This window comes from Rhinoderma darwinii, chromosome 11 (assembly GCF_050947455.1).
Source record: "Rhinoderma darwinii isolate aRhiDar2 chromosome 11, aRhiDar2.hap1, whole genome shotgun sequence".
NCBI classification, from domain to species: domain Eukaryota; kingdom Metazoa; phylum Chordata; class Amphibia; order Anura; family Rhinodermatidae; genus Rhinoderma; species Rhinoderma darwinii.
This window is the reverse complement of record NC_134697.1, coordinates 67,616,724-67,633,223: the sequence shown is the minus strand read 5'-3', so window position 1 is coordinate 67,633,223 and position 16,500 is coordinate 67,616,724. Positions and strand designations below refer to the sequence as shown.

The 16,500-nt window shown below is 38.2% G+C and overlaps 1 protein-coding gene across 2 annotated transcripts in view; it reads left to right on the top strand.

The window, feature by feature from the left end:
* The window catches only part of GRID1 (glutamate ionotropic receptor delta type subunit 1), an 832,880-nt gene that overhangs the window by 587,338 nt on the left and 229,042 nt on the right, over positions 1-16,500 (top strand). The window lies entirely within an intron of this gene.

Genomic DNA, 16,500 nt, shown 5'->3' with positions numbered 1-16,500 from the left:
CTACTCGACCACTTCTCTGTCTTGAAAAGACGGAGGTTTTGAGGTCATAAAGGAGGCCACCGAAATAGACAGAAGTCCTTCCGTGGTATATTTTCCTGATTGTAACTCAATTATATTTATAAATTGGTGTTTTTCTTAAAGAGGACCTGTCACGAGTTCAGAAAAGCCCAATTTCCTACCTGATGCCTTAAGCACTGTCACGCTGATGATGTCAGTGTAATTTGTATCCCAATTCATTTTTTACTTTGCAAGTTATGAGCCATTTTCTTATTATACTAATTAGGCTATACTAGCCAAAGGGGCGGTCACTCTGAGGTTTCACTGGGGGCGGTGTCTGTGTTGGCTAGAAGATGCTGTCCTATCCGCGTCATACAGCTTCTGCCCTTCACTGCACAGCGTGATCTCGCGATAGAAGCTGACATGACCTTGTGCAGGGAAGGGGATAGGACAGCATCATACAGCCAACACAGACCCCAGTGAAATGTCAGATTGACCGCCCCTTTGGCTAGTATAGCCTAATTAGTATAGTAAAAAACAGATTGGGATACAAATCATCAGCATGACAGCGCCTCGGACATGAGGTTGAAAATTTGGCTTTACTGAACTGGTGACAGGTCCTCTTTAAGGAAGATAAAGTTGGAGCAGATTTTGAATGTGCAATGGTCTTCTCTAAGAATGACTTTTTAGCTCAGAATTTTAACTTTTTAAATGAATACTCCAGGAGAAACTGATACACTGTGTTGTGCCTAGTGCAGGACCTGAAAAGTGTTGTCCGTCTTCATGAAGCATCTCCATTGTCTGTAAATATAACTAGGTAATGGCTGATATTGTAAACCTGACCACACAAACACTGGAAATCTTATTAGAGTTACATCTGAAAGAAACCATACATTTTGGTCTGTCAGACTAGAATTTGAAAGCGTTTAATGTTCTTCCAACCACCGAAATCATTTAGATTTGAAACTTACATTTTACAGTAATAATTTATTGAAATTATCCTTTTGTGTTGCATATACTACTTGACTTGACCTCAATGTGTTGCGTTGTCTTCAGCAATTAATCCTAATTACAAAGTAATGTCATAATTACATATTATATATAATTTTTCTCTTTCCCATATATTTTTGTAATACAATCACATCTGTGTGCTCATTCACAGTCAAATATTATAATTTTTTTTCAATTATTATTGACCTTCACGTGATTTCAGTGCGCTTGACATGAAACTCCAAACCACAATCACTTACTAAAATACCCTCGTAAAATAAAGGCATTCTTTGCAGTATTTTTTCATTGACATTACACAAAATACATTATGAAGCGCCGTTCCTTTCAACAATGGGTAAAACAACGCTTAGAATTGAAGGTCTTCATGTGAAAGCAATGTGTATGGAGGTGGAGAATGCATAATTGCTCTATATAATGAACAGGGCTTTTTTAAATGTCAAATGCAGATAGGACAAAGGTTCCCCATGAGCTTTAGGTTTGTGTCTTTAACTTATCTGCATATTGCTCTTTTTTTCCATTTTATTATTTCCTTCTTCGAGTCCTAAATCAAGTAGGTTGAAGAAAATTAGCTTTAAAGTCTGATCTCTCAATTCTTAAAGTATTTCCCATCGAGTGCAGTGGGACAACTCATTTAATGGGGTAAATGGGTCGTCCCATCAGAACACCCCCTGTCCATATGCCCTATTAAGGCCTATTGATGTAAAAAAATCAGAATCTGTCTTTTCAGCTTATTTTGCACACATTGGAAGCTCTCTTAAGACTCTATTCACACTGGCATTATAGTTTTTGTTTTTAAAGGATTCATGTCAGATATAACAGATCCATTTGCAAAGGATCATAAAGGATACTATTGGCTTATAATATTTATTATTTTTAACAGGTAAAATAACACAGGGAATAGCTTAATGGATCTTTGATGTCAGTATGAACAGAGCCTTTGTAGCTGTATAGATGTGAGAGTGGAGTTAGGCCCCATGTACACGAACGTAAAAATGGCCGTAATTGCGGGCTGTAATTACGGGCCCATAGACTTTGCTTACGGGAAGGTGCACGGGCCGTTAAAAAATATAGAACATGTTCTATTTCAGGCCATAATTACGGCACGGGCAGGCCCATAGAAGTCTATGGGGTTCCCGTAATTACGGGTGGCTAGGTGTGTGCACCCGTAATTACGGGAGCATTGCTACGCGATGTCAGGGGATAGTCACTGTCCAGGGTGCTGAAAGAATTAACTGATCGGCAGTAACTCTCTTTCAGCACCCGGGATAGTGGCTACTGCTGAAGTTAACAGTATTAAAAGTTAACTTACCCAGAACTCCCTGCTTCTTCCTCCAGTCCGGCCTCCTGGGGTGATGTTTCATCCCATGTGACCGCTTCAGCCAATCACAGGCCAATCACAGGCTGCAGCGGTCACATGGACTGTCGCGTATGAACTGCCGGGGTAGTTTTTTACTTTCAATCGCTGCGGAAGCTCTGCCCGAAAGGGCTGCCCCTTCTCTCTATCCAGCACTGTAAGAGAGAAAGGGCTGCCGATTAGTGCAGAGAAAATGGGTCTGTAAATACGGGTGGAATACTGGTGACAACGGACCCGTATTTATGGGCACGGGTCCGTAAATACTGGTGGAATACGGGTCGAATACATGTGACAAAGGACCCGTATTTACGGGAGGAAAAAAATACGTTAGTGTGCAAGGGGCCTTAGTTAATGCAGCAGTGCTAAGTTTTTCATTTGGCACCAAGTGCAGTAATATTATGGTTTGTTATCTGTGAGAACATCTGGTAAACCACATTGTGTACCAAATAACAGACTGTGCATTGCTATATATACAAACTTAGCCCTAGTACGTCTGTATGCACTGTATTTCATAACAGGCAGTTGAATAAGTTGTTTTTTCTATCAATGTTATGTACAGATAGTAAGGCCAATCAATATGATAGGCTACATATGTGTGGTGACATGTGAACAGTATCACAACAGGTGTTAATTATTAAACACTTAAAAACATCCTAACCTCGCTGGATCAGCTGATGGCGTCTCACGCTGTCCACTACGCATGTCCGTAGAGTACGTCAGATGCTATTAGACGTTAGTGTGCGCTCTGACGCTTAACGTCAATTCACACATGTGTGATACTCACTCACAATGTATATCGCCATCTTGAAAGAGGGCAACTCTGTTTTCTCATACCTCATATCTATCCCAAAGTGACATTACTCGACTGGTAAGTGATATAATATAATAATAATAATAAACTATATGAATATTTAGTACGATTCTAGCAATATATGATGCATGAAACATTAATTTCTATACCCACAAACTCAGTATATTGTGTATATATATATATATAACTCATCCCCATGACGATATATATCAGATCCCCTCATAGGCTCCTATTGCAGAAGAGAATGAGGATTATTTAAATATTATATCCATATGTACAATCTATAGCATATATATATATATATATATATATATATATATATATATATATATATATAGGACCACTCTATCATAGAGGATGATGATTATTTCAAAGGTATCTAATTGAAAGATCCATTCAAGCTCCAACTGTTTTAATTTTGAGATCCTATCACCGCCACGTCTATGGCAGGGCACATGGTCCACAATGAACAATTTAAAATCGTTTTCACCGTGATTTTTTTCCACTAAGTATTTTGGGAAAGGTAAGTCAATTTTTTTACTACGGATTGTTGACTTGTGGTTATTAATACATTTTCTACATTCAAGGGTGGTTTCATCTACATATAATAATTTGCAGGGACATTGTAAAATATATATACCACATAATCCGATTTACATGTTAAATGATGTTTAATTTTGTGTATAGTACCTTTAGTCGGGTGAACAAAAAGCTCACCCTTGGCCATATCAGATTTTTAGATCTACGATAGGCCATGCGCGGTGGGGCTTCAAATTCTGGAATCTTATCATAAGAACTCCTTAATATTCCCCATTCTTAACACCTATTGTGATACTGTTCACATGTCACCACACATATGTAGCCTATCATATTGATTGGCCTTATTAATGTAATATGATGTTTACACTGTTCACATGTAATATTTTTATATATATATATCCCTATGTGTATATGACTATATTCATAAGGGATCCTATTGACACAATATCGTGTATGTTAACCTTTCAGTTTTATCACTATCTGAGCTGAAACGTCGCACGTGGAATAAAAGGATCTTTTTCCAAATATTTGGTAGTGCTTCCTCACTTTCTTCTGTCTACATTGAGGGGTAATTTTTGGACTGTGGCCCAAGAGGTGTGCACCCAACTTGATTTTCTTGATCCTGTGCTGCTGATCTGTAACTATTTTATGTACAGATAGATGTTTTATATCAAGACAGTCTAATATTGTGCACATGAAAGGGGATCTTTTCTACTTGTGCTTCTGAAGTTGAGGTAAAAGGATTCTCATTGAAAACGTCCTATATAATTTGTCATTTGTAAGCCATTATAGCTATAAGACACTATTGGAGCATTGATCCTTATGACAGGACTCTTGGGAAAGGCCTTCATAGTAGGACAGAAGGTCAATGAAGAGTTTGTAATGGCTCCTATAAATTATTTTATAGAATTTTGTTATTTAACGTCTACTTTAATTTCATATATAGTATTTACAGATATACATTTATTTACAGCAAGTAAAAGTGATTGTATTATCTTAAAAAGTTATTCCCAGCCTTTAATAGATTTGATATCGCTCAGATATGCCATTATTATACAATGCTTAGAATAAAGGGGCCATCACGCTAAATTTAGTGCTGCGTCCATTTTACAGGTTTTCTCTGGTTTTCTCTGGCCGCCCTGCACATCTGCTTAGCAATAGTGCCACTGTGTAGGGTAAACTCAGAAGGGTAAGCAGCTCTAAATCAGTGCTGCCGCCCCTATATTTTCAGGATCAAAGATGTCGGACCCCCACTGATTATAAAGTGATGGCCTACAGTATCCTAGCGATATACCATCACTTTATAAGATGGGTCTACCCATTTAAAGCATACCTCAAGTTAGAAAATAAACTGTAAGTTGAACAAGGTTCCCTAAAGTTTTCCTACCTTAACAGTTTTTTGTATTTTTTTTTTTAATAAAAGGCTAGCACCCCCAACACATTTCCTAAGGTCTCTGCTAAATGTTGCACCAGTAAGCACTTGACATTTCCTACTCACTTGATTGGTAGACACATATATATATATATTGGCACCGTAGCAGTGGGCTGCTAAGATTTCGAAGGATGTTTTTGTGTACTCAATAGCTGGAACACTGTAGCCTTGTCATGTATATAACTAAAATCCCCAAAATAACATAGACTTCTGGTTAATTGGAGGTACGATTTTCAGTCTCTCATATATTTCATTACTTAACTCATAATTAATTTCTTCTTTGCTTTCAAAATTTAGCAGCAGAAACCTCCTCTGGTCCAAGTTGCATGTTTAAAATAAATGTAAAAATTGAGCCAGAGCAGACAACTTTTTCTCCTTGACTTCCACATTAAGAAAGGGAGCCTTAATATGTAATCTTTATTCATAACAGTAAAATAATTATGGAACAGGCTCACATTTGAATATGGGAGCCTTAGTTATAGACATTGTGGCATTTTTACATTTCTGCATTTTCTATTTGGCTGCAGAGGCCAGAGGGTACTAGTTGCTAAATCTTTGAAACAAAGAAGAAATGAGTAATGAAATATATATGGGTTTTACGAAAAGTTTAGGCTAGGACTATAATATGCTACTTATTATGAAGCAGAAAAAGGGCAACTACAACCCTGCTACATCTGCTTTCTATACTAAGAGACATAGGAGATTAATCCAGAGAGAAACAGAGCAACATTAGAAGCAAACGTAGAGCTATTCATTTACAGATCCTCCACGGAGCAAAATGCGTGAATCCAGCATAAGTTATAGCCCATGAAAAAAATACAAGCCTATGAAAGGATTCAGAATGTCAAAAAATAATTAAATAAATGCTTGAACATCTTCTGTTATGTATAAAATTGTCCATCAGGATGAATAATATTTAATTGCAGGCACCACCAATGTACCGTAAATGGAATGCACATTGTGAAGCTTGTGAATGATGCTTGCATATATATTGTTATTTAACACTAGTCCTAGCAATATTCTAATTTCTTCTTTGTAATTTTCCATTATAATTGCCTATTTTTAAAAAATAGCTTTGGGTAGAAAATACATGTAGCATGTGTGGCAAAATCATCTGCCTCTTGAGAACATACCCTTAACATACCCTGTCATAGTGATACAGTGATACACAGTGATTACCCTGTCACAGTGATACACAGTGATTAAAGGGTAAAAAAAACTTTAGACAAAATACCATTTCAAAAGTTTTGATTGGTGGAGGTCCGAGCACTGAGACTACCCCAACAATAGCTAAAACAAAGCGGCAGAAGCAGCTGTGCCACTTATTCTCTGATCAGCTTGTACGGGCTCAATAGAAATTCTATGAGCCTGTGCACCGCTCGTTTGGCTTTCCTAGGAAAGCAGGGCAGAAGCTAAACATTACAGCGCTCACCTGAGCGCTTCTGCCATTTTGTTTTAGCAATTGGTGAGGGTCTCAGTGCTCGGACCCCCACTGATCAAAACTTCACACATGTCACTATGGCATGTCAAACGTTTTTGGGAAGTTTAGTTACCCTTTAAAATAAGGACATCAGCATGATACTATAATAAAGTTATACTAGTGAGCACAATTACACACACTAACCCCCCAAAGTGCTAAACAAGCCTACAGTATATACACATGTATCCATGAATGCAATTGGAATGAATTGAACCCGTAGGCTAATGATCCAATACACTGAACTGCTTCCTAACCAGTTAATTGAGCAGGTGGTAGTGTATAGCTGTCTATTTAAAGTACATCTGCTTCATGATTGAGAAACTAAATGGCACTAAAATCGAGTACCTTGATGCTCTGATGCAGCACCACATAAAGACCTGTTAGAAAGTCCTAGAGGAGGGTGGATGAGCATCTATCTCTACCCACAGAGAATTAGCTCTGTAATAACATAAGACGAAGAATCAGGCAAACTTGATGAAAAATATATTTTACTACTGAGAGGTATAAGTCATTACGGACACAGTTCTAGTGCAAATATTGGCGGATCTCACTGAGAGGTATAAGCAGCTTACAGTTTTAATTAAGAGAAAGATATATAACTTGGTTTATTTAAGGCCACTATTAGGGTATCCTTAGAGTTCTTTGGTGTGACAATCTCTGGCTGTATAGTGGCGGGCAATTAACCATACTACTGGGACCATGTTTTTGTGGATAAGATACTCACATTCTCTGAGATGCGTTTCTTAAGGAAATCTTTTTCAGCAGTTTCCACCCTGCCTGGCATCCTACAGCTTCCGCCCTGTCTGGCATCCGATAGCTTCTGCCATTTCAGGCAAACCTCTCCCACTAAAGTGTGACTGTCCCTGACTTGTAGCCTTTCACTATCTTAGTTCTGCACACCTTCCGTCAGCGCCGCACTACTGAATTCCCGCTTTTCCTCTACCCTATTGCGCACCCAGAGCTCCTTTTTTTTATCAGCTCCTCCTATCCAAAGAGACCATTTGCCATCAAATAGCCCCCCCACTTTTTCCAGCACAACAATGTACAACATCATACACACAATATTTGGGCCCTAAAACGCTTCTCCATGTCAAGCTGGGCACCTGAAACAAAAAGGTTAATGTTCACACCCACAAATCAAAGTCCTCGTTTCCAAGTGCCAGGACACATAATCTCAAAAGGGACTGTCCCGTCCCCCCACACCCTATACAGGCTTCTCGTAGTATTTGCTTTAAAAAGTTGGTGGAATATGAGTTTTGGCATTGTGTAACCAAGTATTAGTATAGTATTCTAGAAAAAAGATTGAGAGTCACAGCTTGAGCTATGAAATACTTGCCAGTTAAGACAATGCTGTTAATGGATTACCTTTCTTCAGTGGTTCCTGAGCAGTTATTCTATAATGACAGATTCTTCCATTACATTTTCAATGTCTAGAATTACCATTCAATAGCGCAGGGCGTTTCAGAAGCTTGCAGTGTATATCTGTCAGACTTTTGTCCTACAGCCATTTGTGAAATGTATGATTTCCCTAGCATTGTGCTCTCCTGTAAGGCTCCTTTAGGCACTTTGAGTAGTATCATATCTTTTTATGTATAAGTTGTCAAATCGAATCTGTGAGTCCTGGGTTTTCATTTACTCCATTTAAAATAGATATGAAGAAGCATCAGAGAATTGGAAATGGTTCCTGGCTTTCTCTGACTGACCTATAAACAGATTAATATATGTTCATTGATGTGTTACTGAAGGGAAGCCTAATTTCAAGATATGAATGCGCTGAAGGGTAGGATTGTAAATTTAATTGGGTGCTTGCCAATGTATAAATAATATAGCCAAGCCTTCTGTGGAGACCTGGGCTGCTTCCATCATCAGGCTTTCAATAGAATTTTTAAACTGTGTTTAAATTAATTAAACTGCCGCATATTTCTTCTCGGACAAGTGGAGTTAATTCTATAAACTATAATGGTACACTTACCAAAAGCATTGAGAAAATTGATTATGATAATCCCTGACATAGATGCAGCCCTCTGGAAATTTTGCTGTATCCATGGTACACAAATTAACTCAATGATATTATCTGTCAAGGTTTCCATATTGATATTGTGTACATTTCTCATAATAATTGACACCATTATCCGGTATGATGGAAAGTTGTTATTGTCGAAAAACCATCAAAAACCAGGTAAAATGCTACAATAAACCTTTATACATACGTACAATGCATTCGGAAAGCTTTCAAACCCTTTACATGTTTTCATATTTTGTTATTGAGGCCTTGTCCGAAAATAAAACAAATTCAGGTTTTCCCCCATCATTCTGTACTCAATACCCCATAATGACAAAGTGAAAACAGAATGTTAGTAATCTGCAAATTTATTAAAAAGGAAAAACCAAAATCTTGCATTGACATAAGTATTCAGACCCTTTACTCAGTACTTAGTTGAAGCACCTTTGGCAGCGATAACAGTCTCCAGTCTTCTTGGGTATGATGCCAGCTCTAGGAAGTTCCATTTAAGAATTATGTAGGCCACTGTGCTCTTGGGAAGTTTCAGTGTAGCAGAATTTTTTTTGTACCCTTCTCCAGATCTGTGCCTACACACAATCCTTTAATGAAGAGATGGGTAAAAGATGCAGTGTTATGTGCATGATCGGTGCCAGGCCGTGAAGGAAAAAATGGGTTCGCTAAGGTATTTTGCAAAGGTACTCTTTATTGGAACGACAATGCATTTCTGGACCGGACCGGTCCCTTTGTCAGGTCTCGAACCTGACGAAGGACCGGTCCAGTCCAGAAATGTGTTGTGCATGTCCATGCAAAATTTGCAAACATTTCTAAAATTCGGTTTTCACTTTGTCATTAGGTTGTATTAACCCCTTAACGCACCATGACGTAACTGTACGTCATGGTGAGCAGTAAGTTCGCGCACCTTGACGTACAGTTACGTCATTGCTTTGACAGTTAACCGCCGCGCGGCGCTACACCGCAGCGGCGGTTAACTGTGCAGGGTGTCAGCCCTGCTCTCCCCGTTGCCGATCAGCGGCCTGTCGCCGCTGATATCGGCAGTTAACCCCTTAATTGCGGCGCTCGATTTTGAACGCCACAATTAAGGTCTTTAGTGCCGATCGGCAGCCCCCATGTGAAATCACGGGGGCTGGCGATGGTACCCATGGCAACCGGACGCCAGACAATGGCTTCCGGGTTGCCATGTACAGAAGCCTATGAGGACCACCCCGAGGGTGGACGTCGTAGGCTTCCTGTCAGTGTGACTGTCACGTCACAATGACAGTTGAAATGCATTACACTACGTGTGTAGTGTAATGTATTCCAGCAGCGATCAGAGCTGCAAGTCTAAGTGTCCCCTAGTGGGACAAGTGAAAAAAGTAAAAAAAAGAATAAAAATGTTTTAAAAAAAGTGTAAAAATAAAAGTTAGAAGTGATATAAACAAGAACTGCTTTTTTTCCTATAATAAGTCTTTCATTATAGGAAAAAAAATGAGCACGTAAAAAAAAAGTACACATATTTGGTATCACCGCGTTCGTAACGACCCCAACTATAAAACTATAATATTATTTTTCCCGCACAGTGAACGCCGCAAAAAAAATAAACGAAAAACAATGCCAGAATCACTATTTTTTGGTCACCACCCCTCACAAAATATGTAATAAAAAGTGATCAAAAAGTCGCATGTACGCCAAAATTGTACCGATACAAACTACAACCCGTCCCGCAAAAAACAAGCCCTTACACAGCTTTTTTGACTGAAAAATAAAAAAGTTATGGCTCTCAGAATATGGTGACACAGAAAAGACATTATTTTCTAAATAAGTTATTTTATTGCGCAAACGCTGCAAAACATAAAAAAACGTATATACAAATGGTATCGCCGTAATCGTACCGACCCGCAGAATAAAGTATAATAATCATTTATAGCCCAGGGTAAACGCTGTCAAAAATAAATAAAAACCATTGTCAGAATTGATGGTTTTTGGTCACCTTGCTTGCCGAAAAATTGAATAAAAAGTGATCAACAAAATCGCATGTACCCCAAAATGGTACCAATGAAAATTACAGATTTTCCCGCAACAAATAAGCCCTCACACGGCTCCGGTGGTGAAAAAATAAAAAAAGTTCCGGCTCCCAGATTATGGCGATGCAAAATGTGCAGAGTGTTCCAAAAGTGGATAAGATCGGGCACCATTTATCAGTGCGACACCGGCCACATATCTGTGGATTATTATTTATTTACCCCATTATTATACCCTCTTATTATGCCCCTGATGTACTCTGCCCAGCCTACATGTGCCCCAACATTATAAACTGAAATACCAGCAAAACGCCAGAGCTACTACCAAGCAAAATATGCGCTCCAAAAGCCAAATGGCGTCCCTCCCTTCTGAGCCCTACAGCGTGCCCAAACAGCCGTTTATGTCCACCGATATGGCATCGTACCAAAAAATGGTACCAATAAAAACGACAACTCGTCCCGCAAAAAATAAGCCCCCACACCGCTCTATTGACAGAAAAATAAAAAAGTAGTGGCTCTTGGAAAGCGGAGAGGAAAAACGAAAAAGCAAAACATGAATCAGTTCGTAAAGGGTTAATTACTTTCTAATGAAAAAACATTTATGACCACATGTGGGGTATTGCCGTACTCGGGAGAAATTGCTTTACAAACGTTGGGGTGCATTTTCTCGTTTATCCTTTGTGAAATTGAAAAAATTCAACATTTTAGTGGAAATAATGTTGATATTAATTTTCACGGCCTAATTCTAATAAATTCTGCAAAAGACGTGTGGGGCCTAAATGCTCACTATACCCCTAGATAGATTCCTTAAGTGGTGTAGTTTCCCAAATGGGGTTACTTTTGGGGGGCTTCCACTGTTTCAGTCTCTCAGGGGCAAATTCGACATGACACCCAAAAACATTCCAGCTAAATTTGAGCTCCAAAAGCCAAATAGCGCTCCTTCCCTTCTAAGCCCCGGTGTGGGTCCAAACAGTAGTTTATTACCACATATGGGGTATTTACGTAATCAGGAGAAATTGTTTTACAAATGTTGGGGCGCTTTTTCTCCTTTATTCCTTGTAAAAATTAAAAATGGCTACCTTTTTTCACAAAAAAAGTAGATTTTCATCTTCACATACTAATTCAAATAAATTTAGCAAAAAAACTGTGGGTTCAAAATGCTAACTATACCCATAGATAAATTCCTTGAGGGGTATCGTTTCCAAAATGGGGTCACTATTGGGGGGTTTCCACGGTTTTCTTCCCTCCAGTGCATTGCAAACGCGACACGGCACTGAAAACTATTCCAGCAAAATCAGAAATCCAAAATCCAAATGGTGCTCCTTCTCTTCTGAGGCCTGCTGTGGGTCCAAACAGCAATTTATTACCACATATGGGGTATTGCTATAATCGGAAGACATTGCTTTACATATGTTGGGGTGTTTTTTCTACTTTATTCCTTGTAAAAATTTAAAATTTCCTAATTTTTTCACAAAAAAAGTAGATTTTCACCTTCACATACTAATTCAAATAAATTTAGCAAAAAAACTGTGGGTTCAAAATGCTAACTATACCCATAGATAAATTCCTTGAGGGGTATAGTTTCCAAAATGGGGTCACTTTTGGGGTGTTTCCACTGTTTTGGCAGCACAAGGCCTCCTCACACCTGACATGGTACCTAAAATATATTCTAATAAAATAGAGGCCCAAAATCCACTAGGTGCTCCTTTGCTTCGGAGGCCTGTGTTTCAGTCCATGACCGCGCTAGGGCCACATGTGGGGTATTTCTAAAAACTGCAGAATCTGGGCAATAAATATTGAGTTGCATTTCTTGGGTAAAACCTTCTGTGGTACAGAAAAAATTTATTACAAATGAATTTTTGAAGAAAAAAAATGAAATTTGTAAATTTCACCTCTACTTTGCTTTAATTCCTGTGAAACGCCTAAAGGGCTAAAATACTTTGTGAATGCTGTTTTGAATACTTTGATGGGTGCAGTTTTCAAAATGGGGTGATTTATGGTGACTTTCTAATATATAAGGCCCTCAAAGCCATTTCAGAACTGAACTGGTCCCTGAAAAAATAGCCTTTTGAAATTTTCTTGAAAATATGAGAAATTGCTGCTAAAGTTCTAAGCCTTGTAACGTCCTAGAAAAATAAAAGAATGTTCAAAAAACGACGCAAACATAAAGTAGACATATGGGAAATATAAACTAGTATGTATTTTGTGTGGTATTACTATCTGTTTTACAAGTAAATACATTAAAATTTAGAAAAATGCTAATTTTTGCTAATTTTCTCTAAATCTTGGCGTTTCTTACAAATAAATATTGAATTTAATGACAAAATTTTTTCAGTATCATAAAGTACAACATGTCACGAGAAAACAATCCCAGAATCGCTTGGATAGGTAAAAGCATTCTGGAGTTATTACCACATAAAGTGACACATGTCAGATTGGCAAAAATGGGGCTGGTCCTGAAGGCCAAAACAGGCTTAGTCACTAAGGGGTTAAGTGCAGAATGATGGGGAAAAACTTGACTGTTTTTATTTTTGCACAAGGCCTCAACATAACAAAATGTTAAAAAGTGAAAGTGTCTGAAAACTTTCTGAAAGCATTGTATATATTAATCATAAAAGTGGTGTCCTAAAGGATCAAAATGATGTCATAAAAAACAGTGATCTAAAAAAAATAGGCAGTCAGCGCCCCAGTATCGTACAATCCAAATAGATTCTATTTTCTGAACTTAGCTTAACTTTGTTTTTGTTTTTTATGGTTTCATAGTTTTCAATATTAACTCCTTCCCACCCGCCATTTTTCAGATTTGTATTTTTGCTTTTTCCTCCCAACATTCCAAAAGCCGTAACTTTTTGATTTTTCTGTCGAGAAAGCCGTATGAGTGCTTTTGTTTTTGAAGGACATGTTGTAGTTTTCATGACCATATAATATACTGGGAAACTTTAAAAAAAATTATTTGTGGGATGGAATGGGAAAAAAACTGTCATTCCCCCATTGCGTTCCCCATGCAATAAAAATGATATAGTAGCTTTATTCTGTGTGTCAATGAATATACGGCAATACCAAATTTATATAGTTTATTATGTTTTACTACTTTTACAATGAAAAAACGAATTGTTAAAAATATATATTGTATTATGTTGCCATATTCTTAGAGACATAACTTTTTAATTTTTCAGTTGATTCAGTGGTGTGAGGGCTTATTTTTATACACCTTTGAATAAAAAAAATTCAATAAATCCATCTAAATACAGCTTTTATGTATCCTGTATGCATAGAAGCTGTATACTGTTGTCAAAGCTGATTCTGTCAATTCAGCTGCACTGACAGCTCCTATGAAAGCTGGTCCTGTGTGTCTCTGGCATGCAGGATCCAGCTAATAACTATCACAACTAGGTTCATGAACTTAGATGTGATAGTTATTAGCTGGATCCTGCATGTCAGAGACATGCAGCGCCAGCTTTACCCTGAGCCACCAATCAATCCAGCTGACCTGATGGTATCGGCTTTGAAGGCAAGATACAGCTTCTATGTATACAGGATAAATGGAAGCTGTATCTTAAAAAGTAAAAAATAAATAAAACTAAAGTCAATTTACAAGTAATAGGAAATCACTAAAAACATGGACTTATAAAAAAAAGTGCTTTTGTTCAAAGGTGTACATAGTATTTAAGTCTTCTGTAAATGATCTGCCAGACACAACTTCTGTGTCGACGCCCGTGGTTAATCAGTCTGCATCTGCTCCTAGGTCTGCAAGAGTGACTCGATCTGCTACAACTCAGGCTGGTAGGCTGAGGAGTGGGAGAACCTATCACAGCCTGGCCAGACGGAGCTAGCTCCCGCCCTCGGTCTATTTTATACCTTCATTTCCTGCTCTTCCTTTGCCTGTGATTCTGTCTGGTTTCCTGGCTCTGCTGTTTCTGCTAGTACTATTGACCTCTGCTTCAAATTGACCCTGGCTTTACTGACTACTCTCCTGCTCTGCGTTTGGTACCTCGTACACTCCTGGTTTGACTCGGCTCATTCACTACACTTGTTGCTCACGGTGTTGCAGTGGGCAACTGCCCCATTTCCCTTAGATTCTGTGTACCCTTGTCTGTTTGTCTGTCATTCACTTATTGAGCGTAGGGACCGTCGCCCAGTTGTACGCCATTGCCTAGGACGGACCGTGCAAGTAGGCAGGGACTGAGTGGCGGGTAGATTAGGGCTCAGATGTCTGTCTCCCTACCCCGACATTACATCTTCATTGTCTTAATGATACAGTATATATTTTTGTCAATTTGGTTGCCCATAAAGATGGTACTTTATTATGGTACAGTTTTATGTATTGTCTGCCATAATCTACTAATTGCTGCTTTAAGCGTTTGGGGAACAGCAAAGGAGCCGACATCTAGTTAAAGAATACAGCACTTTTTCTTTGTCTACTATAGTTTTCTCTGTCCACATCCTTCAGGTTAGTTTGTATTTATCTAGTTGTCTCTCTCCAAATCTACAGTTTGTCATGCATTCTTATGGGCCCGTAATTTCCAGGGGTTTCAAAAATCCTAATGCCTAAAACCTACTAAACAGAAAAGGTGTGAGTTATGTGATTCCCAGAAAATAAATTGCATAGCAGTGTGCCAGACTTGAGGATGCATCAAGCACAGAATAAGACCCATGAGACTTAAGGAAGGATTGGAAAATATACAAGTTACCGTCGATGATGATCCCATTGGTTCTTATCTGCAGTCAGGTTCTATTTTTTTACTGCCCTATAAGCCATATAGATAAACATCTTATTACAAATTGTATTACGCTGGAAGCTACGTTATAGTTACATAGAGATTTGTCATTAATCTCCTGGAGCTGAACAAACAGTCCCCCTAGCTCTATTCATCTCCACTATTCTTCACCTCGTGTTTGGTGTAGCTGTGTGCGGAAAGAGGGGAAAGCCCAGTTAAGGCAGCGAGGAATCCTGATAAATGCATCATGAATTTTTCCGAGTCATGCATGCTATTTCTCACTGTTGTTCTTACATACATCATGATGAAGTATATTATCAAAATAGAGAAATAATTTTACATATAATCATAGCACAAATAAAAACAATAAGCCATATTATAATAATCTCTATATAGGTATGTTATATAATGCATGCAGCATATAGTATAAAATCAGCCAGGTCAACACATTGATCAAAGGTTCTGTGGACTTGGGGCTTAGTTAAGGACATATGAATGTTGTTGAAAATTTTCACTGCCCCATGGCTCAGGCACCGAAACACATCAAAGGCACAGTGCACCTAACAGTGTAGTAGTAGTAGTAGTAGTAGTAGTAGTAGTAGTAGTAGTAGTGGTACTAGTAGTACTAGTAGTGGTACTAGTAGTGGTAGTAGTAGTAGTAGTAGTGGTGGTGGTGGTAGTAGTAGTGGTAGTAGTAGTAGTAGTAGTAGTAGTGGTACTAGTAGTAGTGGTAGTAGTAGTAGTAGTGGTGGTGGTGGTAGTAGTAGTAGTAGTAGTGGTACTAGTAGTAGTGGTGGTGGTGGTAGTAGTAGTAGTAGTAGTAGTGGTAGTGGTAGTATGTTTAGAGAATTTACCATGTATTATTGCTCTGATCTAGTCCATTATTACTTTACATCTTATCCGTTTAAATATTTGCCTATTTTTATTCATCACTTGAAATAATAAAATGTTAGACTGGTCTGTTTAATGCAGGAAAATCCTAGAAATGATAGTTCTTTTTGCTGCACTTTTGAAGTTGAACGGAGCTTGATGAGCTTTGAAGAGGATCATTTGTACATAGATAAATCATGGGTCTCCATTACATATTTATTTTTCTAGTTAATTTTTTAAACGCGTTATTGCTAGCTTCATAATGAC